General features: G+C 52.6%; 2 long non-coding RNA genes across 5 annotated transcripts; both read right to left on the bottom strand.

Annotated features, from left to right (window-relative positions):
* Positions 1-2,568: 2,568 nt before the first annotated feature.
* On the bottom strand, positions 2,569-5,565 carry LOC142055587 (uncharacterized). Of its 2 annotated transcripts, none has more exons than XR_012659989.1 (3): positions 5,221-5,565; positions 4,566-4,949; positions 2,569-2,723 (listed from the first exon to the last, which is right to left on the bottom strand). It is a non-coding gene; the product is annotated as an uncharacterized LOC142055587 (long non-coding RNA). The 2 variants fall into 2 exon arrangements; XR_012659990.1 differs by having other exon boundaries at positions 4,566-4,694; positions 5,221-5,414.
* A 4,825-nt stretch (positions 5,566-10,390) lies between these two features.
* On the bottom strand, positions 10,391-19,676 carry LOC142055588 (uncharacterized). 3 transcript variants are annotated; one of them, XR_012659993.1, is made up of 4 exons: positions 16,666-16,844; positions 11,335-11,394; positions 11,201-11,253; positions 10,391-10,680 (listed from the first exon to the last, which is right to left on the bottom strand). It is a non-coding gene; the product is annotated as an uncharacterized LOC142055588 (long non-coding RNA). The 3 variants fall into 3 exon arrangements; XR_012659992.1 differs by lacking the exon at positions 16,666-16,844 and adding an exon at positions 19,604-19,676 and having other exon boundaries at positions 11,201-11,394; XR_012659991.1 differs by having other exon boundaries at positions 11,201-11,394; positions 16,666-16,851.
* Positions 19,677-20,421: the final 745 nt, after the last annotated feature.

Below are 20,421 nucleotides of genomic sequence, written 5' to 3'. Positions count from 1 at the left end.
TGGGGGCTGGGGCCCGACCGGCGCCGGGGGACCGGGGGCAGCCACGAGCAGGGGGGGCTGAGCTTAGCCACGGCCTGCAAAACACCCTGAAGCATGAGACGCTGCAAGGCCAAGGTGGTCCTTGGCAATGGGGGCACCTGGGCTTGGCCTCCGCCTTACCCGTCCTGGGTCTGCGTGGCGTTCTAGGGGAATGGTGTTGTCCTTGTGCAGAAGGTGGGCTAGCCGTTCGGCCATGCCCCGGCCGTTACCGAGACTGCCAAAGGCGCTCAGATGCTCTGGCCCATTACTGCTGCAGTACCGCGCCATAGCAGAAAGGTGTTGTGTTTTCTCACAAAAAGCCTCCTATGGTCAGTTGAAGAAATAACCTCCTTCCATGGCACTGACTCTTTTCGTACAGTCCATAGCCGGCTTTCGGCTTTTGTCTTTACAGCATTCAGTTTGCATTCTGCCAAGCTTTCTACCTGCTGTAAAACATCTGAGTGGTTTTTTCTTGTTGCTTTTTTTTTCCCCCTACTTGCTCCACAACTCCCACACCAACCACCCAGCGCAGCTTGCCTTTCAGCCCCCAGACCCAGGAGCCTTGCCCTGGGACGGCCCTTACACATCAGCAGAGTTGTTCCAGCGCTCACCCTGTCCCTACCCAGCTGAGAACGTCTGTGTCCGTGGGAGACACCCAGACACTCCCCCTGCAGCGTGGCAGTCCCCTGCCCCGTCAGTGAAAACTGCGGCAATATCGGCTAAGTTTAAAAGCGTCGGCAGGAGGTGCAGAATACGTAAATAAAGCGGCAGTTGGCTGCCGGGTATGGGTGCAATATAAATACATTTTGTTTACAGGCCTTCGTGCCTATTCAGCGTTGAACGGCACCTCAGCCCACCCACCCCGGGGCTCACGGGGCTCGGAGAAGGGTCTCTCCAAGGGCACAACCTAAGGCAGCGCAGGAAGCCCAGCTGCCACACTCCCAGTTGCTACGGGACACTTGCTTACAGTTACACCGACGAGGGTACGGATGAGGCTGGAACTAGCAGAAATGCTGACTCTTCTGGCCTTTCATTTGTGGAAGGTACAGTGCGCGAGCCTCGGCGGCTCACAGGAGAAGCGTGCAGTGCTGCCGGACTCTCATTCTCAGCTCACGTACTACTGCCAAAGCTCCTGCCCTGTGCTATGCCAGATGCCGGCTGGCGTGAGCACCTGGGCTCCTGAGGGACCCCCTTGTCCTGAGAGCCAGAGGTACTCACTTCCCTTTGCATGAGGCTTGTAGGAGATATACCCTGCAATTTAAAAAATCTTTATCAAACGTGGCAGACTCAAAAGAGGGCATTTTTAAAAAAGGCAGGTTTGTTTGCTAGGCTGTAGATCGTAAAGTTAAAAAAGAAAAGAGCTCCCTTTCAGTGTCAGTCGCTTGGCTTTCTCCCCTACTGACGAGGTCCCAGCCTCCCGGTGAGATCTCGCTGGAGATATTCTCAGTTTCCCTCAAGTATGGGGCTGCCCTGGCCGAGGCCAGTGAAGAAGCTGACTTTGCCCGTGCCTGAATCAGCAACACGTCCAGCAGGCGACTTGCAGAGCCCAGGGAACCCTCGTAAAGAGGTTTGGGGGTGGGCGCGCCACATCTGCGGCATTGGCCGTGGGAAAGGACCGGCGCAGTAGAACAGGTGGGTGAAACCGCGGTCCGCGCCAATACGTGCTGCTGCCTGGGGCATCGCTTTGCTGTGGGTCAAGTCCAGATGCTCTCTGTTAGAGTCAGTCAGAGTAAAGGCAGCAGCAGATTTTTTTTCTGCTCATTTTAACAAAGGCTGGACGGAGCCCATAGAGGAAGGCACTACGCGTCTTGCTGGGTTTGTTTGCCTGCCTTCTCGTAAGCTGTCGCGGAAACTTGCACGAGCAAAGCCTGTGCAAGCTGATGACAGCCACACACGGTTGAAGAGGGAGCAGACTGTGAGAGCAGAGGTGCGCGCTCAGGCTGTGCGCTGGAAGCTAATGCTAATGCTGCAAAATAAAGAGTGGATTTTCTTTTTTGGGTTTAGGTGAGCGCTAAACATGACATGTGCGTGTGTGCGTGTCTCTCTCGCAGGTTTTTGTCATACACCCCACCCCCCCACACCCCAAAAAAACAACCCACACATGCCATGCATTAAACAGAGGTTTTCCATTGTACTTAGAAGTGCTTACCTAGGTGTGTTGGTTTTTTTTCTTTTTTCCTTCTTTGATGCAGAAACAGCAATACGATAGATTTAATACAGCTAGCAATTAGATGGGTGTAGCTTTAGAGTGTCGGCTGTTTACAAAGCAACTGCACACCTTCTTTAACTCACAGTTTAAACAAGTAAACTTGCAGTGCATCACACGTGCTTTGTACAGTCATGTTCCACACGGCAGGCCAGATTCTTCACCCTGCCTTGTCCTTGTTCCCCCGACTCCGACGGGACCGCCGAGGCCATCCTGGGGACAGCGCCGCTTTCTAGCAGCTGGGTTGCTTGCCTGGACACCCCACAGACAAACAGTCATGTCCCCACTGAACCTCTTCTCAAATATTTTCCTAGCCCTGCAGGCCCCACGTCCTTTGGTTCATATTTCTTTTTTTCTGGGCTTGATGCACAGGACCGACGATTTCCAGAAATAGAAACAGAGGCTGATTCAGTCCAGGCTAAACATTCTCTGACCTAAACCAAACTGTCTTCGAAGAGATAGCTGTACTGTAGGCACCACCTCGGGAACAGAAGTTGCCCTGTCACTAAAAAAAAAAAAAAGGAAAACAAGGCATTTCAGGCTGAGGAGACTGAACGGTGTGCTGGGGGTGGTGGGGGGGTTGGAAAGAAACAGTTCAGACAATTAGAGCGAGCTTAGCGTTGCAAAGTGTGCCATTATTTTTAATTTGGCAGTCAGAAGAAAATAGATTCTGACACTGATTTCCTGTGTGCTGCGGGAGTTCTCTCCTCAGCATTCCTGTGCACCATTTTACTTTTGTGTCCTGTCCGCTTTGCTTTTGTGTTGTAGCTCTCCGGTTCTAGCTATGCTTCCCACCACCCCCATTACTCTTTGACAAGCCCAGCTCTCACTGTGCTTCCCTTCCCTTCCCTTCCCGTATGCGCGTGCAGGGAAAAGCCCGCGTGTCTGCCACTACAGGACACGCTCTGGGAGGCAGAAGAGATGACGGCACTCCCTGACAGAGGACACAGCTGAGGGGTGGTCCGCCGGGGCTGGGAGGATGGCAGCACCTTCCCTCAGCTGCCCCATCCGAGCATAGGTGCAGGTGAGCACTGAGGAGAGACAAGCAGGCAGGAGCCGCAGAGCGAGAGAGAAAATAAAATTCATGGGTGGGTGCTACTTGCATCTCATTTTTAGCGATAGGGATGAATTCTCAGCACATTCTTGGAGCTGCCCCTTTGGGACTCACGGAGAAGAGGGAGGTTGGCCACGCGGTGCAGCCCAGCTCTGCTTCCCCTAAATGGTTTTACTGTTCAGGTGTTGTCCTAATCTGGCTGGTACCCCTGCAAAGAGTTTGGGATTTCTGCTGCCTCTCCGGGCCAGCCGCAGACCCTGATTTCATTGCAGTGAATGACCCTGCACTCGTCAGAGCGGTTGCCGAGTCAAATCCCGCTGCCTTCCCTGCAGAACCGGTGACCCTTTTTCAGCCCTTGCCCCCTCTTCTCTCAGCTCATTGCCCATCCCTTTATCAGTGACAGCACTGATCCTGCCTCCAGCTCACCCTGTCTCCACCTGCGAGTGCCCAACAGGAGCTAAATGTCTCCTCAAGGATGCACGGAAGAGACGCGCAGGTAACCCAGCACAGATCCCCTGCAAACATCATCTTTCCATTTTCTTTCCTCTCCTGACATGAAGAGATGACTTAGGAAAAAGTGTACTGCTCACATTTCACCTGCACTGCTTCTACTTTCACTTTCACTCTCCTTGGCAGTAATTAATAGTGGTGGTTGGGGGGGCTGGGGCATTCCCCCAAAGTGGCTGCAGTTACATCCGGGCGGTTGTGGCACTCCATTAGCTTTGTAGTTTTAAATCTAAATCTTCTGGAATTGTTAGTTCTGGTCAGGAATCACCCGCACCTGCAAATTTTCTTAATACCTACGCTTGACCCCAGCCACTGTTTAACAGCTCACCTTTATTTCTCTTCATTTAAGAACCTAAAGCTTCGTTTACTGTTTGGGTTGGAAGCAGGAGCTGTCGCTGCCTCTGAACTTTCTAACAACCCTGTTACAATTTCAGTATTACCCACTCCCAATTTAGCTTTCCAGTTCGATTTTCATTGTAGATTCTAAAATTTCCTTATTTTGTTTCTGATCAGGAGTCATTAATGCCTGCAGTTGATTTAATAACGGCTGTATTTAGATCGAGCTATTAATGACTCACAACTCTATTTATGGCATAAAAAAAGGACTGCCTTTATTTTTTTTAAATTACAGATTAGGAATAATGACTGCCTGGTTTGTTCAGTAATAGCTGAGATTAAATTTAGTCACGACTCGTCCCTAAATAATATGTATTTATTTGCACTTTAACAATTTACCCGTCGCTTTACTGCTCAGGGGGACCGACAAGTGCCCGTGCGTACCTCCGCTCCCCCTGCGCCGGCTCCCCAGAGAACAGCCTCTTACCCTGACCAGAGTCTGCAGCGACCCGTTGTCGTCCCAGCTCCTCGCCCTTGAGAAAGCGGCCACCTGAAGCGGCGGCGGATCTGCTGCTGCCCAAAGGGGACGGAAATGGCGCGGAGTAAAGCTCTCCGGGCTGCCTGCATCCCACGCGGAGGCCGTGACCTCAGCAGCCTGTACGCTGTTGGGGCCGAGCCAACAATCTGAGGAGGCGTCACAAGGCGTAGCTGTTTCTGCAACAACCACACTTTCCCACCTGGCTGGACAAGAAAGCGGGGCCTGCGGGGGCCTGGAGAGGCAGCATCGCTGTAGGTTGTGCCACGGCTGTTGAGAGGCCAAGTCAACACCTGAAACAGTGAACGGCACAACTAGTGAAAACCTCCAAGGTTCCAGCTTCAGTAAAGACAGGAATTGCAGCAGCACAATAAAATGATCTAACAAGGGGGAAAAACCAGCAAAGCAAAAACCAAACCCCAAACAGAACGCCATACCACTAAACTGTCTCACCACCCCCTAAGCGCCCAAAACAGCATCCCGGGAGAAAAAAAGCAAAGCAGGCCACAAGGGACCTTTCTAGTACAGATGCTGCCAAACAGTGCCAAGCTCTGAAATCCTTACCTCAGGCAACGCCTCCGCTTCTCTAAATGCCAGAGCACGCCTGCCCGGGGAGCTGAGACAGCCCCAAAGCTGCGACCGCCCGAGGGAACACGGGAGCACCGACGCCAGAGAAGCCCACGGGCAGCAAGAGCTGCCCGAGCCCAGGCTGGGGCTCTTCGACCCCTGGGCCCCGCCCCCGCCCTTCCCACAGTGCCCTGCGAAAGGGGCGGGCCAAGCCCCCCGAGGGGTGAAGGCCCCGGGAGTTGTACGAGAGCTGCCTGAAGTTCCCGGCACGGGAGGGAGGGGGGAGAGAAAACACCCAAACCGAGCCCCCCGAGCAGAGCAAACACAGGCTTGGGCTGTTGCCAGGGGCCGGGGCCTGTTGCTGGGGGAGAGAGCCGGCACCGCCCCCCAGGCCGTTGCCAGGGGGTGGGGCCTGCCATTACAAGGAGCTGCTGGTACCGCCCCCCCGGGCCGTTGCCAGGGGGTGGGGCCTGTCACCGGCACCACCCCCTGACCATCACCAGGGGGCAGTTCCTGTCGCTAAGGGGATGTGTCCAAAGGGACACTGGCAATGCCCCTGGAACCATCACCACAGGCAGGCCCTGTTGCTATGGAGGGTGGGGCCAGGCAGCACCAGCAACACCCCCAGGCTGTCACCAGAGGGTGGGACCTGTTGCTAACTTGGGGTGCTGGTGAGCACAGGAGCACGGCCCCGCCCCCCCAGGCCCTCGCCAGGGGGCGGGGCCTGTCGCAAAGGTGGGTGGGGCCAGGAGGGTCAGACATCAGCCCGCCCGCCCATTGCCGGGGCGGGGCCCGTTGCTAAGAGTGTGGCTAGGGGTATCAGCACCACCCTCACTGGGCTATCGCAAGGGGTCAGGACCTGTCGCTAAGGGCTGTGCCTACACGGTTCCGGCCCCCACGGTGCTGTCACCAGGTAGCGGGGGGGGGGGTCACTAAGTGGCATGGAGAAGTGAGCACGGCAAAATGTCGATACAGCCCGTGCACAGCTGCTGGCTGCAGTACCGCAGTTTGGTCACACGGTGGCAGCAGAGAGCTAAAAGGTCGCCACTGCGCATGCGTGGCTGCCCACCTGCAGTACGAGGGTTTGGGCGCTCAGTGGAAGTAGGGGGCAGAAAATAAAGCGCCACCACACATACGGAACTGCCTGGCTGCAGTACCGGAATCTGTTTACACGGTGGCAGCAGCGACTAGAGGAAAACTTCACCCTCGGGAACGGGTGGCTTCCGGTCTGCAATACCCAGTTTTGATCAACTGGTGACTGCCGTGATCGGGTAAGGGGCAGGTGGAAATCTCTACCAGGGCAGCGCAGCTCCCGCCTGCAGTCCCAGGGTTCAGTCGCTCGGTGGAAGCAGCAAGCAGAAAACAAAAGGTGGCCACTGCGCATGCGCGCCTGTCCACCTGCAGTACCGCGGTTTGGTCGCACGGTGGCAGCAGAGACCAGAAATGGCGGCACGGCGCATGCGCGGCAGTCCACCTGCGGTACCGCAGTTTGGTCGCACGGTGGCAGCAGAGAGCAGAAAAAAAGGCGCCTCCGCGCATGCGCGGCTGCCCACCTGCAGTACCGCGGTTTGGTCGCACGGTGGCAGAAGGAGCAGGAAAGTGCCACTGCGCATGCGCGGCTGCCCACCTGCGGTACCGCAGTTTGGTCGCACGGTGGCAGCAGAGAACAGAAAAAACGCGCCTACTGCGCATGCGCGGCCGCTCACCTGCAGTACCGCTGTTTCATCGCACGGTGGCAGCAGCGAGCAGAAGAAGGCGCCACTGCGCATGCGAGGCTGCCCACCTGTACTACGAGGGTTTGAGCGGTCGGTGGAAGTAGGGGGCAGAAAATAAAGCGCCACCGCGCATACGGAACTGCCTGGCTGCAGTACCGGAATCTGCTTGCACGATTATGCTCGATCAGTGACTGCCGCGAGCGGGGGGAATCTCTACAGGGTACCGCAGCTCCCGCCTGCGGTGCGGGGGGTTTGGTCGCTCGGTGGCAGCAGCGAGCAGGGACAGGTCGTCGCCACTGCGCACGCGTCTGTTCCGGGTGCAGTACCGCAGTTTGGCCGCACGGTGGCAGCAGGGACAGACCATCGCCACTGCGCATGCGCGATTCCCGGCTGCAGTAGCACAGCACGGCGACAGCGGCACGATCTCCATGACTCTTCTCTGGGGCAAGACCCGCGCCGGCTCTGGGTGACGTTCGCCGGGGTAATGGAACTGTTACTGCGTGCGCAGAGCTCCTGTTTCTCTGCACCTTTCCCACTCATGCAGCCCCAGCAGTGTCAGTCGTTGCCTCCGCACCACACAGCACCAAAGTCCATCGAGCATTTTAGTCCTTCCGTCTCGACTGCTTTAAAAATCAGGTGGCCGTTACTGTCCTCTCTCCTGCCCCACTCACCCCCACCCCACGCCCTAGGGAGGAGAAGCAGCACAAACAACCTGGGGAGAAAGGTCCCCTTTCCCACCCCCCCCCGGAGTAAGCCCCATCAGTTGCTGTAGGCCTATGGCATCAGGGCTGTGACAGGGAGAGCAGCAAGTCAACAGGTCCTAGAGGGTTACAAGAAGAAAATCAATCAGGGGAACACAGCTGCCCTTCTGAAGGCAGGCTGCCTGGGGTGAGGGGGGCAGCTGTGCATCAGGGTGCAGGGCAGCCAGGCAGACCAGATGCCAGTGGCTGACCTGCAAAGGAGTTGTGCACTGCTGAGCCTTGGGCTTCGTTGGCTTGGCAGCGCCTCGCCTCGCCTCTGCACTGCCAGGACCCTGCTCTGCTCATCCTGCGTAAGCACAAGGCTGCAGCGAGCACAAAACAGGAGGCCAGGGGAAGCGGGGGAGGGGGGAGGATGTCACCGGGGAAAAAAAGTCATGTGGGGGGCCATTTCAGGGGAAAGCGTTTGGGAGGGTACAGACACACACAGAGGGAGGGCGGGGGGAGGAGGCGGACACTGCTGGACAGGGGCATGTCTGGGCAGACACACCATGGGGAACATGCATGGGGATGACTGACACCGGGGGGTCCCCCCAGGATAATCCACAACAGGCAACTCACCTGGGCTAACCTGCAGCAGGTGATCCGCTCCAGATAACTGACCCACTCTGGAGAATCCATTCCAGATAAGCCCCAGCAATGCCCCTCAAACTGCCAGTGTTTCACCCCAAATTTTCCCCAATTTGGGGTTTTTGGGGCGGTCGTTTGGTGTTGGTGATTTCTGTTTGGATGACTTGGCTTTTTTTGTTGTTGGGGTTTTCTGGGGTTTGTTCCTTTGGCTTTTTTTGCTTTTCCATAAGGTAAAAGTTGGGATTGCTTTTCCAAACGGTTCACTTCTGGGGCTCTTTGGCCCTTTCCACAACACAGAAATCGGTGATTTTTGCTCCTGGTTTTGTGCATGAGAATGGTTAGTGGGGTTCCGCCCCCCCCCCCCCCCCCCCCCCCCCTTTCAAGCTGCACAAACCCAGCAGGAGTGGGCTTTCCCAAGAGCCCTGAATTGTTTTCTTTCCCCCAAACCTGTTTGGGTGTTTTGTCTGTTTGGGGTTTTTCACCCCCCCACTGCAGACCCAGACTCAGGGGCTTTGGGGTGTTTGTCTGCCCTGGCAGCAGCTCCCAGGCTGCCTATGCAGCCCCAGAGGGGGAAGTCCCCATTTGGGGGGAATCGGCCCCAAATCGGGATGGGAGAAGGAGAACGGGGAAGGGGCATAATTTGAAAGCGCTTTTGTGTCTTCAGTTGATTGGGGGGTGGGGGTGGGGTGTGTGTCTAATTTTTTAATCCTCTCTATAAACATCTCTGTCAACACGGTTTCTTTGCATTTTAAAAACCTTATATAGTATAGACGTTTGCACTTATGTGTCTACTTACACATCCTAACGGAGTACATCTATATTTTATATATACTATCTATTTTACATTTACATACAATACCTGTTTAGACTTAGCTATTATATTTACAGTTACACCTATTTAGGCTATTTACACTTACACAGAATATCTATTTACACATACCTGTTTAGACTTCCATATTAACACGTATATAAAACACCTATTTAGACTAGCTATCTGCTTACTTACACTTTGACACTTCAATCTTTTTCGACTTCTCTATTTAGACATCTACTTAGAGTTATACCTAGGCTCATTTCACTCTATATAACCTCTATTTAGATTACACATCTACTTAGACTATGTAACACACACTAAGCGTAGATGCTCGCTCTAGTCAGACTTTCTTCTGCTTTGAATTCCTTCATCTATCCTTTTTCTTCACTTTAAACTCCTTTATTTTTTGATCTAGATATATAGACAGTCGAGTTACTTTTGTGTTTTAAAACCCTGTATCTCGATGTAGAATTTTTGTATCCTGAAATCCGTTATATAATATAGAAGAGATAAGTTCTTATTTTAAAATCCCTTTATACATCTATAAATTAATATTACATTTCAATATATATAAAATAAGAGGTTTTTGTAATAGCCCCCCTGAATTTTCAAGCATTTTGGGGCTGCAACCCCCCTTTTTGAGGGGGGGAACCCCTACATGACTCCCCCACTCACCTGTTCCTCTGACGCATTATCAGCTCCCCCAGTGACACCCGGGCGCCCCACATGACATCATCACACACCCCCCAGGCCTCCCCCAATTTTATTCACCCCCAAGAAGGGCACTAAACAAGGGAATCTGCTCCAACCTGCAGCTCATTACTTTAATAGTGCTTTAATACTTAATAATACTTTAATAGTGTACAAAGGTACACACACACACATATCCCCCACCCCCCAGAGAAGGGGGAGCTCTGCTAAAATCTAAAAGGTGGGGCAGCCCCCCAGACAGCTGCAGCCCCCCCAGCCCCTGTCCGCAGGCTGGCAGCCGCCCCACGGCAGAGCAGGAGCGTGCCAGAGGACAGTGTCACGTCTCTCTCGGGCTCTGCTCGGCCGTGCTCCCGTGCTGGGATGGGCTCCCCGGGGCGACAAACAGCCCCCGGTTCCTGGGGGCCCCGACTCTCCCCACCAGGCAGCCCTCGCGGCCGCGCCTGCAGGGCACCCGCTGGAGACAGAGCCAGGAGCCTCCAGGCAGCGGGATGGCCCCTTACCTTCCCCACGCTTAATGACAGGCAGGCAAACCCGGGCCGGGTAGCATCTCTTGAGCATCACGAGACACTTAGAAGACATCTGAAAAACAGAAATCCCAAACTATATTTCAGCACGTGAATAAAATAGCACAGAAGAAAATGGAGGAACTCAGTCAGCATAAGGGATAGGAAGGAAATTGAGACGCAGCAAGATTCTAGGTAAATGGGTCATGTCAAAACACAACACATCCTTTAAAAGCTAGAGTGATTGGAACACTTGAAAACAGTATTAAGACTAACCGATACCATTCTGAACAGATTCTTCGCGTAACACTGACCGCTCTGGCTGGTGTTGGAAAACGTCTCACCCCTTCCTTACGGCACCGCTGCGGGGAGATAACCCCGTGAGGCTGCGGGGCAAAGTTGTACCGTTAACCAGAACCTCTGCTTACAGATCCACCGCAGCAGCTACAGCCCTCTCCCTGCCGCCGCACGTCTTGCTGCCTGGCTCAATGAAGCCTAAAGTGAAGCGTGTCAAACTTGAAAGAGTAACGTAAAAAATTAAGAATAAATCTCAGTAATTCACTTTGTGCTGAGAAGGCGGGCGCGTGTTTACACACATCCAATATGAGCGTCTAGGCTCTAAAAGCTTTCCATTTTCCTTCTGCGTTCATTTAACTCGCACAGCCGTTCCTGCGCGCCATTCGGTTATCCATCTCCAAAATACACAGCAGTAACGTGACTGGGGGGTTTTGGCGTGTTATGGAGTTGGGAGGGACATCCGCCCAGCTGCCCTGCCCAAGAGATGCTGCTGAACTGCCAGGGAAACGCCCACCACGTGCAAGACCCAAACATGGGTTGCTCATAACTTCACCAGAAACACAACACCTCAGAAAGAACCACTACCTCAGCCCACCCATCACCGCTTACCTTGCCCAACTTGCCTCGGTGCCCGGATCACGCTTGGCTCATCACATGGCACCCTCAAATGAAAATATCGTAACAGAGACATAGAGCCATTAGTCACATCTTCCCCTCTATATACACACCACACAACAACTCACCTTTTTACAGTGCTCTACTCAGCACTGTTCTGACAGCCTGCACAGCTCATCCTGCGGCATCTGCAAAAACAGTATGATAAGACAAGTCACCCGCACGTAGACACATAGCGTAACCAATTCCACAGGTCTTGTTCCCATGTGGGAATACCATCTAGAGCCCAACTACAGCCTGCCATTGAAAGAAATACATTAAATCAAACGCTAAGCCCTACGCACCTACAAGCTCGAACGGCTTTGAGATGCGCTCTACTTAATTAGCACTCTAGCTGCCTCTTCCAGACAGCTCTGGTCATCCCCTCGGCACCCACAAAGTGCTGCAGAGGGAATGTCTGTCCTCTCCCACTGCGGATACCTACTCATTCTGAAATGACTGCACACCTGCCTCAAGAACCTAGGCATATCAACAAATCAGCCAGACACTCTCATCACTAGACCACCTACAGCTGACCCTACACCCCCCCGGGCAGGGCGGCTCCAAGCCAAACACAGACAGGCACAGTTCAACGCTACACAGAACACTGCAACCAACGCACCTCAATTACAACAGAACACTCCCAACAATGACACCCAGACAGAAAACCCCGTCCGGCAAGACTACCTGCAGGACCCTGACAGTGACATTAGGAGGCCCTAAGGCAACCCCAGAAAAACAGCAGAGCATCATGGCCCATAACAAGAAATTCCTCTCCAAATGGAGAGGATGGATGCGCAAGAAGCCCAGCTTCAAGACCCAAGATCATAAGGATGCAGGGAAGAAATCCCACTCCCTGAAAATGGGTGGCTGTAAAGCAGAGCTGCTCACACAGCTGGGAATGACGCCACACAAGATGACTGTCAGGAAACATCTGAGATGTCAGACCAATCCACACTTTAAATGTGTAATGTGTGAAAAAGAAGCACCCGATGGGCGCAGCTGTTCCAGGCCTAGGGATTGTGCCAGAGGCGCATGTCATGCTCCTTGAGAGCAAAGAGAACATCGACACCCAAGAAAGGTCTAAGATGCACAAGACAGACTACACAAACTACACAACACACACAGCCTGGAACTGCCCTGCTCGACACAAACTAGCCTTGTGCTGAGGAAGAACCCGCTCCCCTTACCTACCTAAAGGGGACCGTCTCCTGGACAGCCCTCTCCCCTATGCTATCTTTAAAGCCCCTTCCTGCCATGGCCAACCTTGTCCCATCCCTGCCCCAACCCCTTGCCCAGCACCCCTGCCTCAACTTAGATGTCAAGGGGCCAGGAATCTCAATCCATCCTCGACAAGAATAAGCAGACAGCCCACCAAATCATCTTGCAGTTGCCAGGCATCTCTTCATCATCCAAAAAAGAAAACCCACACACAACCTAAAAAAAGGCTGAAAGAAGAGTGCCATCAGTCATCATCACATCGCAGACACTTCCCGCAACATTCCCCACCTCACACACACCACAGTGTTCCTCTCCGTACTCCACAACAATTCCAGAATCAGCCACCACTCTTGTCGTTGCTTGGGGCACCTATGTAGGATACCAAGAGACACGGAATGACCATTGTGCATGCAAGAAATAACCACCTCTATGCAACACAGCTCACCACAAACACTCATCCAATTCCAAAGGCAGCCAGCACAGAACATGCAAAACCAAAGAGAAATGCTTCAACTGAGTTGCCCAGTTGCCCTGTCACACCTTGCTATTAAACAACAGCCTGGACCACAACTGCCTCACATCCTGCAATCTGTCATCGCCACACAGCATTGAGTCTGGTGCAGCACCTGCAAAAACCCAAGCAAAAAGGCACATGCTGACATACTCCAGAAGTCTCAAGTTAGCCACACCCATCCCCATCTCACACTCCTTTACCTCTACACCTCACCCACCCCATCACTGTCAGTTCAGCTTGCTGCCTTGAGGCTTGCATAACAGCTGTAAGACCCAAACAACATGGGTTGCTTATAACATCACCAACAATGCCACACCTGAGAAATAACCCCTACTGCAGCCCACCAAGCACCAGTCACGTTGCCTGACTCACCTCCAGGGCCCAGATCACGCTCAGCTCATCACTTAGCACCCTCAGATCACAAAAAAAAAAAAGTAAAATCCATAATGGAGCCCTATAGCCATCAGTCACATCTTCCCTCCAGTACCACACATAGACCCGCCTTCCTACAGTGCTGTCCTGGGCTCTCCTCCGTTGCCCTGCATGACTCATCCATCTGCACCTGGAAAAACAGTGTTACTGAACAAGTCACCTGGAGGCACAGCAACAGCTTAACCATTCCACAGGTCTTGCTTCCGCGCAGGAATACCATCTAGAGCCCAACTACAGCCTGCCGTTAAAGGAAATACCTTCAATCAAATGTTAAGCTCTCGCACATACAAGCTTGAACAGCTGTGAGATGCACTCTGCTCAGCTAGCACTCTAGCTGCCTCTCCCGGACTGCTGTGGTCATCCCCTTGGCACCCACAAAACGCCCCGGAAATCACTGTCCTCACCCGCTGCTAATGGCCACTCGCTCCAATGAGGGTTGTACGGGCTTTGCCAAAACAGTCTTTGCATATTAACACTAACCATATGCTCTTATAGCTACTCTTCCCCTACCTCTAGCATCGCTACACCGCCACCTGGAGCACCTCTGACACAGACGTGCACAGACCAATGCTGCAAACAAACTACAAACCTTGTGACCCAGGGACCTAAGAAAACTCTCACCAAGATGACTGACCCCTGGAGACGCCATCAGGCGAGAAGATCGATGGGGCCACGAAGAAGAATCTACAGCATCCACAGAGAAGTTGCACATAATCACCTGTGAATAAACAGCAACTCCAAAACTGGCAAGATGGACAGATCCATGACAAGTCAGGCTAGAAGACCTGAGAATGTTAAGGTGCAGGGAACACGTCCCAGAAAAGGGATCCGGGTAATCAGGCTGCTCTTCTGCATCAATGCTGAGGCTGCCTTAATCACTCCCGCAGAAAGATGACCATCTGTAAGGTTCTAATATTATAGACACATAAGACTGATTTGTGCATTATGCAAATAATGCAGGCAAGGAAGCTCTCAGCGTTATGCTGATGATCCAAGGCTCGTGACACTCTCCATATTGCCACCAATGTGCCTGACGGACACGCCGAACAATAGAGACATTGAGACCTGAGTAAGGTATGGTAAGGGACACAGAAGAGAAACTACAAAACCACACAGTTACATAGACTAAGCCTGAGACCACCCTGCCCAGCAGACACTCATGTTTTGCAGAAAGGACCCAACCCCTCTCTCAGCCCTAATGTGTCTGATCTCTGATTGGTCTGATTTTAGAACCCCTACCTGCCCTACCTGTGCTTCCCCCAGCTGACCGGCCACCTGCACGAAGACCGCATCGGCCCCTCAGCTTCCCTTTCAAAATCTGGGGGCTCAAAAGCATCCTTTAAAAAGGCCACACAGGCTACGCAGGATGGGGCTGCGGTCACAGGGATACTCTTCATCATCTCCAAACATGCGGTGCCATCACTCAGTGTCACATCACTCAACGCCGACCACTTCCTCAGTGACAGCCTCCTCGGAAGCGCCGTGAACTTCCGCTCGCCCACGCTCTAATGAGGCTGGATGTCATGGCCGCCGCCACCTACAGCGCCTAGAGAACCAGAGAGACAAGATGACCTCTGCACCTGGAAGCGGCCGCCCACTCACAAACAATTCCACACCTCAAAAATAACCGCTGCTACAGTCTCCTGTTCATCGCTCACCTTGCCCGACAAGCTTGGGGCAGACATCCTGCTTTGCAGGTAGTTTTGTGAGTCCCTTTACACTTTCAAAACAGAGCATTAACTAGTCACGTATGTGCACTCAGCAACACACAGACCCCAAAAGCACTAAACCAAAATGATCAACTGGCTTCCTCCATCACAACCCATGACACCCTCTGCTCGCCTTTGCTCAACAGCGTGACACAGCGACTCGGAGATCTGAACCGGACACCTTGTGACTACAGAAACAGGTGCTAAACACACAACAGATAAAAACGAGAAGAAGAGAACATAACTGCCATCACTGATACTGGAGCAAGCCTCGTTGGACACGTAAGGAAAAAGGCAAAAAGGGAATTGCAGAAAAAGCTTGTGCGCCTGGGACTGCAATAAGAGGCAGAGCCCCGGCCAGAGTTTGTCACGAGCACAGACAACACACATCCTCTTCTTCAGCAAGTTCCAGGGAAGACAGTGACACAAGCCTGCACTGGAAACAAGGGACTAGTCAATGCCTCTAAGTAACAGTCACCATAACATCCTGATGGACTGTGAAGGGACAGATGCAAAAATTAAGCCAGGGAATGAAGTACGTAAAAAGCACGGAACAGCAGAGACTTCAGAGTTCCGGAGCGTACATCTGAACATACCTTGATGTACCTCCTGCATCCTGAGATGAGACTTATCTGACATTCAGCCCTGCGCACTGCGATGTGGAGGCCCGGATAGTTTACGCCACGTCTCTCGTGACTATGTCACGACCTCACGTCAGCTGCTGAGAGACCAAAACAGAAGAGGCCTCACCGACACCCAAATCCAAGGGCAAAACCCCTCTGAGAAAGGCTGAGGAACCTGCCTCTCTTTCCCAACCATCCTCCACTCTGAACACTTTAGAACCCCCTTCTCTTCTCCTGAGCAGTCAGGGAAGGAACCCCAGCCCTTCCCGACAGCTCCTGCCCTGTACAGGCAGGCCTGGAGCCCCTGGCTGTGCCGCTACTCTTCCAAGGTCTTCTACCCTGCCTTCTGTGAGCACCTCCTCTCTTCCGTCTTCTCATGGGCACCAGGCTCTGCTACAGGCCCACAAAATAAGGGAAGCCCTGATGCTTATCACCTGCAAGGGGCCTGTCACAGCTGCAAACGTTCTAGAGACAACACCATACTCTGCAGGGGATAAACAAAAGCAATGAGCTGCTCCCTATCCTGAGAGACAGCAAGTCTGACATCCCACCTACTCTCCTGAGAAACGCTACAGCTCCATACCCAGACACTGGCAACATACTCACCCGTAACCCCTACCACAGCGCCTCACTAGCAGGCCTATTGAAAGACCAAGTCAACACCTGAAACAGTAAGCGGCACAACTACTGAAAAACCCCAAGGTTCCAGCTTCAGTAAAGACAGGAATTCCAGCAAAATAAAATGTGCTTACAAGGAAAAAACCAAAAACCAAAGCCCAGACAGAACACCATACCACTGAACTGTCTCACCACCCCCTAAGCGCCCAAAACAGCATCCCGGAAGAAAAAAAGCAAAGCAGGCCACAAGGGACCTTTCTAGTACAGATGCTGCCAAACAGTGCCAAGCTCTGAAATCCTTACCTCAGGCAACGCCTCCGCTTCTCTAAACACCAGAGCATGCCTGCCCGGGGAGCTGAGACAGCCCCAAAGCTGCAACCGCCCGAGGGAACACGGGAGCACCGACGCCAGAGAAGCCCAGGGGCAGCAAGAGCTGCCCGAGCCCAGGCTGGGGCTCTTCGACCCCTGGGCCCCGCCCCCGCCCTTCCCACAGTGCCCCGCGAAAGGGGCGGGCCAAGCCCCCCGAGGGGTGAAGGCCCCGAGAGCTGCCTGAAGTTCCCGGCACGGGAGGGAGGGGGGAGAGAAAACACCCAAACCGAGCCCGCCGAGCAGAGCAAACACAGGCTTGGGCTGTTGCCGGGGGGCAGGGTCTGTTGCTAAGGGGAGGGAGCCGGCACCGCCCCCGGCCCATCTTTGCCGAAGCAATTCCTATCTGTCCCCTTTTGTCCGTCTCTCTTCTGTCACCTTGACTGCTTTTAGTACTGATGCTAGCATCTCAGTAAGGTTTTCAAGTACTACTGTAAGATAGTTTAAGACCTTATTAACTGCAAAAACAGCCAAGTTATTCATGACCGGTTCAAGCATTCACCTTCCTGGTATTACCAGCACGTTGACACAGGCAAGGAACTTAACTGCTCTTCTAAAACTATCCAAATGACAATTACAGCCCTGAAAGAGGAGTGGAAGAGAAGAAAAGGAGAGATCAGGCAGCAAAAATACTCTGCAGGCTGCTGCCAGCCAACACTGCACTCTTTTGTTAAAACCATCCCGCCCACGCTGCAAATACAAACAAAATACCCCTGACTTTGCGGGGTGGGGTTTTTTTAATTTTCAGCAGTCCTTTTGGAGCTCATCCCTGTCTCAGCATCTTGTCTTGTCAAAGCATGAAGTGCAGATGATCTGTATCCCGATGACATTTGCATGGGATGAATACATGTTCAGAAATAGTCCAGATCTGTAAGACTCCTGTCATCTTTGTGGTTTTAATAATCGTAACTCAATTTTATCGACTGACACACTCGTGAGAAAACTAATTAACTTTAAAACGTAGCCTCTCCTTGGGGAAAAAAACGTGTTTGACACCAAATGAAACTGATTCAGAGCTCCGAACCACGATGGAGCGTTGGGGAAATTAAGGAAAGTGAAGACCAACAGCAGCAACGTTCAGTGAAATTTGGCTGTAATTCTGGTCATGTACTTAAGAGGCTCTCCGAGCCTACACCTCAATCCTATGAATGACTAGTCCTTTTTTGGAAGAACAAGCTTTTTTACTTAAAGTCACAGCTTGAAAGCTCCACAGAACAGCATGCGGGCTGTGCCGGAGCACAACGTGCCATCAACACTCTAATGGAAACAAATGAACAAAAAGAGTAAGGCTCAAGTTTAAGCATCAGTTGTCATCATGTTTCATTCATTAGCTTTCTACTGGCACCTATGTGCTCAAAAGTTAACTATACTGATGCCACAGATCACTAAAAATTTAGTTATGCCTGTTGTCGTGGTTTAGCCCCAGTCAGCAAGCAAGCACCACGCAGCTGCTCGCTCTCTCCAGTTCTCTCCCCCGTCCCACCAGGGGGGAAGAGTAAAAGTGAGGCAGCTCATGGGTTGAGATAAAGACAGTTTAACAGGTAAAGCAAAAGCTGCGCGCGGAAGCAAAGCAAAACAAGGAATTCATTCACTCCTTCCCACGGGCAGGCAGGCACTCAGCCATCACCAGGAAATCAGGGCTCCAGCGCGCGTAACGGTTACTTGGGAAGACAAACGCCATTACTCCAAATGTCCCCCCTTCCTTCTTCCCCATTTTTATACACTGAGCAGGATGTCATATGGTATGGGATATCCCATGGGTCAGTTGGGGTCAGCTGTCCCGGCTGTGTCTCCTCCCAGCTCCTTGTGTACCCGGCAGAGCACGGAGAGCTCAAAGAGTCCTTGACCAGTGTAAGCGCTACTTAGCAACAGCCAAAACACCTCCACATTATCACCGCTGTTTCCAGCAAAAATCCAAAACACAGCCCCATACCAGCTACTATGAAGAAATTCAACTCTACCCCAGCTGAAACCAGGACACCTATAAAAATAAAAGGCTGTTTCCAATTTGCCCGTAAGATTAGTAGGAACAAACAGAAGAGAAACACTTGACCCTAAAGAAGGTTAACAGGCAGCTCTTAATTTATCACAGATTAGATTTCTTTCTTTAACCTGAACGGAGAACATTTGTAACGACTGAGGGACCAGTCCAAGAACATGCTCTGCCGACTGCAATTTTTCAGCCACAGCAGATTTGCCTTTTCTCTGCGTTTGATGTCGACTACCCATAGTGTCCTTGAACCCGCAAGCGTTTCTCCCCGCTGCCCGAGCCCCATATGCTCAATGACCCGAGCAGCAAGCAGAGTAAGATACGCAGGATTTTCTTCACGTGACACAGAAGTTGACACTAAGAGAGGAGGCGGCAAAAAATGAACCCGTTTGTCACACCCAGCCAATGGTGAAAACACAGGGACGATTCTGCCAGAGGGGCCGTGTGGGGCCGGGCCAGGCCAGACACTCCAGGAGTTCCCACCAGCCACCTTGTGCTGCTGCCTCTGCCATGCCCCCTCGCAGCGGGGCTGCCCTGGGAGAGCTGGGGCACCCCCACCTCACTTCTGCCCTTGGAAACAGGACTAGGAGAGACCCTCCACACAGAGAAAGGTGAGTGGTGTGGACTTAATCCCTGAGGGAAGAGGCCGGGCTCCCCGATGGCAGGATGACTCACCTACCTGCTGCGCAGAGCCACCTGCTGAGGACAGCCCTGCCTGTGCCTGGCCACTCTTCAGCCATGCCGGGTGTGCAGTCCAGCTGAAGGATGCTCCAGCTAATCACAGCTCCTGCTCATTACATCTGCAGGTAGTTTTGCCTCTGGCTAAAGCATGCTCCAGACAGTGCGCACTAGCAAAGCAAAACAAGGAATTCACATGCTCCTTACCATCGGCAGGCAGGTGTTTGGCCCTCTCCAGGAAAGCAGGGCTCCATCACACATGACTGTTACTTGGGAAGACAAAGACTGTAACTCAGAACGTGCCCCACTTCCTTCCTTCTTCCCCCAGAGCTTTATATACTGAGCATGATGTCATATGGTGTGGAATATCCCCTCGGTCAGTGCTCAGCTGTCCCGGCTGTGCCCCCTCCCCTCCCGGCTTCTTGTACATCCAGCAGGGCACGGGGAGCTGGAGAAGTCCTTGCCTAGTGTAAGCGCTGCTTAGCAACAACCGAAAGATTGCCACATTATCAACGCTGGTTTTAGCACAAGTCAAAAACATAATTGCTGGAAGTGACTTAGAAGTGAAACTTATGTTTTTAGAAAAGATACACCATTGAAGAAGCTGTCAGTGTGAAGTGCAGCTGATATGTGAGGAATCCATTCCACGGAAGTTCCCCGGTAACCATAGATGTCAGCAATGCCAGGAGAACTTCGCATACTGACTCTAAGAGGAGTCGTCCAGAGAGTGCAGCAGTATGGAGGCATCGCAGCCTGGCTCTGTGATAAATGGGAACTCGAGGCATCATGGAGCTGGTACGCTGCATATCTGCAAACCAACCCAGTTGCAAACCAACCCAGGAACCCTCTTTCCATTCATCTTGGGGCGGATCAAGTCCTTAGCATATGCAACTTCATCTGGCTCTCCATTGCTGGCACAGTAGTACTCTAATACTGGCCAGTACACACTGTAGCCTAGTTGCTTATATGTATTTACTGTAGCCTGATTTGATACTCTCACAAAGAGATTGACGAAAAATCCACCC

The sequence above is a fragment of the Phalacrocorax aristotelis genome, chromosome 3 (assembly GCF_949628215.1).
Source record: "Phalacrocorax aristotelis chromosome 3, bGulAri2.1, whole genome shotgun sequence".
Taxonomy (NCBI): domain Eukaryota; kingdom Metazoa; phylum Chordata; class Aves; order Suliformes; family Phalacrocoracidae; genus Phalacrocorax; species Phalacrocorax aristotelis.
Note: the sequence above shows the minus strand (reverse complement) of the source record. Positions and strands in the feature narration are given on the sequence as shown.